The following is a 5,912-nucleotide window of genomic DNA, read 5'->3' as shown; positions in this document are numbered from 1 at the left end:
TTGTATCTCCCCTGAGGAAGGTCAAGAGATCTTGCGTGAGATCCATGAAGGGGATTGTGGCCATCATGCCGGCTCAAAATCCCTTGTGGCCAAGGCTTTCCGTCATGGTTTTTATTGGTTGACGGCTCATGCTGATGCAGAGGACTTGGTCAGTAAATGTGATGGTTGCCAAAGGTTCTCACGACGGGCTCACGTGCCGGCTCAGGAGCTGAGGATGATTCCAATTACTTGGCCCTTTGCGGTCTGGGGGCTTGATATGGTTGGGCCTTTTAAAAGGTCCAACCATAAGAAGACCCACCTCTTGGTGGCAGTTGATAAGTTCACAAAGTGGGTAGAAGCGGAGCCCGTTAGCAAGTGCGATGCAGCCACGGCAGTTCAGTTTATGAAAAAGGTGATTTTTCGCTTCGGCTTTCCGCACAGCATCATAACTGACAATGGCACCAATCTATCCAAAGGCGCTATGGAAGAGTTTTGTCAACGAGAGCATATCCGACTTGATCTTTCCTCAGTGGCTCATCCCCAATCCAATGGTCAAGCTGAGAGAGCTAACCAGGAGATTCTGAAGGGCATCAAGCCCCGGCTTTTGGTCCCTTTGCAACGGACGCCGGGTTGTTGGGTGGAGGAGTTGCCCTCCGTCTTATGGAGCATCAATACTACTCCTAACAGGTCTACATGCTTCACGCCTTTCTTCATGGTCTATGGAGCAGAAGCAGTCCTCCCCAGCGACATCCGTCACGACTCACCTCGCGTGGCGGCTTATGTTGAGACGGATAATGAACAGGCGCGCCAAGATGCTCTTGACTTGTTGGATGAACAACGTGATGTGGCGGCAGCCCGTTCAGCGATTTACCAACAAGACCTGCGCCGTTATCATAGCCGCCGGGTCAAATCCCGGGTCTTTCAGGAAGGCGATCTCATGCTCCGGCTCATCCAGGATCAAACAGATGCACACAAGTTATCCCCACCTTGGGAAGGGCCCTTTGTGGTCAGCAAGAACTTGCACAACGGGTCATATTACCTCATTGACATTCGGGAGCACAAAGATTCACGTAAGTCTGAGGAAGAGACCCGTCGGCCGTGGAACATAGCTCAGCTTCGGCCTTACTACACTTGAGCTACCGGCTCTCGTGGTGTACATATTTGTCTCAGCCTGTATATATTATGATAAGTAATAAAGCAGGACTTCTGTCCTTTTTCTCCTCCAAATATGCACGTGTTGTTTTTATTACAAGATTACATGATGACTTAAAGGAGGATCCGGCTTATGATCGTATTCGAATCTAGCCGTAAGCAGTAAAGTCACTTGGGGGCTTCCTGTTCAAACATGGGTCGTATTCGAACCAAAGAGAACATAGCTGTCGATACCCATTTGATTGGCAAAGAGCCGAGCTCATTGGGAGGTTATCTTTGGTCATATTTGAATCATAGTTCAACCCCTCTGAGAACCGACGAGGATCGTATTCGAATCAGCGTCGTTAAACAATTTTAAATCACTTGGGGGCTTCCTGTTCAAACATGGGTCGTATTCGAACCAAAGAGAACATAGATGTCGGTACCCTCTTGATTGGCATCGCCACACCCACTGGGGGCTATATGATTGTATCCGAATCTTGGCTTAACCCCTTTGGGCCGGGTCTCTGGTCGTATTCTAACCGGAAGCCCCTAAAAGTTCCTCTGCTTTATCACAAGTTTACTCTGATCATGTCAAGGTGTGTACGGCCGGGTCTCACTTTACCGGCTTAACTTTGGTTTACAGTGTTCGTTGAACGCCATGGGTATCATTATGACAGATAAGGCGGAATTAGGATACCAACCTTGTTACCCGGGTTATTTAAACCGGAAGTATGCTTACTGGCCGCTAAGTGTTATTACGGCTATGTCAAGCAGATAATTGAGGACCAGTCTCTTTTTGATTCATATTCCGGGTTATCTATCCAAGACACCTGATTCTCCGGGCGGTAAGCCGCCTTGAGACTTGTGATTTGCCTTTTTATGCAGAATACTTAAAGGTACCTCTTTGAGGTTGAGAAAAACAAAAGGATGATTATGACCCGGAGAAATATTAAGGAGACAACTTCAAAAGACCTTGGCATTCAATACGTGCACGATGGCACGGCAGAGATAGACTGTTGCACCTACTCTATTACAAAAACTCTTCAAGTCTAAAAAGGTGGAACATTGTTTGATAAACCGCCAGCCAAATTATGATGGTTGCTGAGTTGAGGTCCCCGGCTCATTCCTATCTCCTCCTCCGGCTGATCCCAAGACCTCGAAGGTTGATGACTTCCAGTTGATGCCGCTGAGAGCTTCGAATTGGGCTTCTTCATCAATTAACCCGGCCGGGTCAATCTCCGGGGCGAAGGTGTGCTGACGAGCCGGCGGGATCAGGTTGAGGGCTTCATAGCGAGGGGTCGGAATCCTCTGATTCTCCGCGTCATAACCCTGCTGGTACTTGGTCAGATCTGTGTCATTCCCGATGAGGGTGGCCACCGGGCGTACAGCTTTCACGCACGCTGCGAAGTCCTTCTGGTCGAAAGCTGAGCCGTCTTCCTTCAGGCTTGGATAACCCAGGGCGATGTCTGCCGGGTCTAGTTCCGGCAGAAATGCCTTGGCCCGGCTCAGCGCGGCGATTGCGCCGGCTCTCGCGGAGGCCCGTCGCAGCTCTTGGATCCGCTGAGGCAGAACGGCGAGCCGGCGCAGGACTTCGGCCAGATGAGTTGGCACCTCGTTGGATAGGGCCACCACAGCTAAGGCACGCTGTGACCCGGTGTAGAGCTGTTCCACCAGGGTGTACACGGCCTTTAACTTGGTGACCACGCTCTGGTTGAGGTTGGCACTCCTGGGACCTGTTTAACAGAATCAGATAAGCCAGTGACAAGGATGACTCATGACATATATAAACTTGATGAAAGCCGGTGAGGCGACTTACCGAAGATAGCGGCCACCATTTGGGAAACCTGGCACTTTAAGCCGGAGAGCTCGGCGGTCTTCTCAGTGAGAGCCTTCACCGCCTGTTCCGCCCGGGTCACCAGTGCGGCTTTCTCTTCGACCCAGGCTTTTCTCTCAGCATCAAACTCGGTCTTCAATTTTTCTTGAGTGGCGATGCTGGATACAAACTTGGCGTTTGCCTTCCGGGTCTCCATCTCCTGCATCTTCAGCCGGCTCTTGAGATCCGCAAGGTCCGCCTCTAGTTTCTTGCCAACAGCCTGCATATATTTCCGGGTTATTAACAGTCATTATATAAGTCCCAAGCGTTTTCCAAGCAAAGACACTTGGCACTTGGGGGCTAATGCATATTGAATGTATCTATCTACATACTGCCGGCTCAGTTGAGTAAGCCGGAACCTAAGTCTACAACATATTCAAGCATAAGTCGTCTACTTGGGGGCTAGCATGGCAAAGGTAATTATGCAGTAAATAAGAAGACAACAGAAGGATACCTCAGATTTTTGTTGGATCTGGTTGACCATGGCGACCTCGGCGTCCCGGCTCTTGTGTACTTGGCTGATGTAGCCAGAGACAAGCTCTCCAATGCTCAAGTCGGTGTAGCCGGAGAGGTCCAGGTTCACCCGGTGGGGCTGCAGCAACTCCCCCTTCGCGGAGCATTTGGCCAACACGGTCGGTCTCCCCGGCTCAACGAACTCCGCCCGGGTGATAACCACGTCCGGGTCGTCTGCTGGTGGAGCTGAGCCGGAGGCCTCCGGGTTAACCGAAGTTTCGGTCGTTGCCTTGGTAGTCGGGGCAGAGGCCTCAGGTGCCGTGTCCATTGGAGTGGTGGCTTCGGGGGCGGAGGCAGCTGGCGGCTCTTGAGCCGTCGCCTCCGGTTCAGGTACGTCCGGCACTCCGGCTGACCTGGTCTTCTTCGCTCTTTTGGTGAGCTTTGCCTGGGCACTGAAAAGACAGAAGTGTTAGGCACACAAAGAGTAAGTACAGACAAAGATACTGTAAGATGATTGTTGTTACCCGGGCGCAGTCTTGAAGGCCGGCAGATTTGACTGCATGGAGTCACCCGAAGAGGGGGAGGTCTCCTGATAATTGGAGTCAGAAGAGTTGAGTGGCTGACGGATAACACCCGCCAACGGATGAAAAGGGTACAAGTGAGAAAAAACCTCAGTGCGACGCTTCCTTGTTGTGTCGGGTAACCCGGCGGAGAGATCGGTGTCCTTGTTGGTCCGGGTGTGACGCCGGCTTTCGTGAACCTGTCGCTTCAAAAGAAATTGAGGGTCTTGATGAGCTAAAGGATGTGAAAAGCTTACTTTCCGGGTTACCCTTCGGACTTTCAGCTGTGGCAAGGGCTCCGAGTCGGAGGAAAGTGACATTACTTCTTCAACCACCGGGTTACTGGCGCCGGTGTCATCCTTTCAGTGAGCAAGTGTTGATAAGGCGGACAGCAACAAACCACAAGTACAGCAAGAGTTTAAAGGCTTAGGGGTTACCTCTGACTCGGAGCTGTCACTTAGTTGCATCAGCTCCGAAGCAGTAGGTCTGCTTCCTTTTTTACGAGGGGCGGCTTTCTTGGCGGCTTTCTTCGCCTTCCTGGCCTTCTTGGCCGCCTCATGGTCATATTTGACCCGCCAGAACTTATCATCAGCCTGAAAAATACAAGGATGAATTTTCAAAACGGTTCAGATGCAGGTTATATGCAGAAGGAGATAAAATGTTAAAGTCAGTGGCTTACCGCTGGGGCCGGGTTGGTCTTGCAGAAGGGGGCTAACCCGGTCCTTCCACAGTCTGCCAGACTCTCGTTTAACAGAGCCTTGGTCTCTTCCTCAGCAACGTCTTCTGGAAGATCATTGTGACTGTGCCTCTGAGGGTCATCCTTTCGCCCGGTGTACTCACACATTAAGCCGAGGCGGCGGCTCAATGGGATCACCCGCCATGAGATCCAGACCCGGACCAGGTCAATTCCGTTCAGGCCGTTGCCCAGGAGGGCCTTGATTTTATTGATAGTCGGAAGCAGAGGCTGGCGCTCCGCTGCAGTCAGCTTGTCCGACAGCGGGTGAGTCGGCTCTAGACGTGTTGGGCGAAAGCCGGGCAGCGGGTTCTCGTCAGCCGGGGACGTATCTTGGCAGTAGAACCAAGTCATATTCCAGTCCTTGGGGTGGCTCGGCGGCTCTGCGTAAGGGAAAAGACAGTCCCTACGCCGCTGGATGGAGATGCCACCTAACTCCAGACTTGGCCCGTTGGCGCACTCATTTTGGCGGTTTAAGTAAAACAGCTCTCTGAAGAGCAACAGACTAGGCTCTTCTCCAAGGTACACTTCGCAAAAGACTTGGAAATTGCAGATGTTGGACACGGAGTTGGGTCCTATATCTTGAGGCCGCAGGTCAAAGAAGTTGAGCACGTCCCTGAAAAACTTTGAGTCGGGCGGTGCGAAGCCCCGGCTCATATGATCTGCGAAGATCACTACCTCCCCGTCCCTTGGCTGTGGTCTCTCTTGCAACGGGTCAGGGGCACGGTAGGACATGATTTCCTTCTTAGGCAAATATCTAGACTTAACAAAATTGGCCAGGGTCTCGTTGGTGATGTTGGACCTCATCCAGTTGCAAGTGATGGGAGCCTTGGGAGGCATGGTGAAAGTTGGTGGTCTATGACAAAAAGGAAAAGTGTCCGGGTTAATTATAAACCGGAGATTTACAGTTCCAAACTATGGTGGCGGTTTATGAAGGGGACTAATGGTATATACTCAAATATGGTGGTTTTCTTTAAGTCGGAGGATTCTACGAAGCATGGTTTTCTTTAAGTCGGAGGATTCGGCAGCATGTGGTTTCTTTAACCCGGAATCGTAAGCCGCCAAGATTCAATGGCTGCAGTTTTTACTAAGTGTGGTAAAACAGGTTTCACATCTTGCAGTAACTTTTTTGGATCAAAATGGTCGGGTGAAATGAAAATTTTCTAGACCTAGAAACAGA

This window comes from Aegilops tauschii, chromosome 5 (genome assembly GCF_002575655.3).
Source record: "Aegilops tauschii subsp. strangulata cultivar AL8/78 chromosome 5, Aet v6.0, whole genome shotgun sequence".
Classification (NCBI taxonomy): domain Eukaryota; kingdom Viridiplantae; phylum Streptophyta; class Magnoliopsida; order Poales; family Poaceae; genus Aegilops; species Aegilops tauschii.
The sequence above is the reverse complement of the archived record's forward strand: the minus strand, read 5'-3'. Positions refer to the sequence as shown.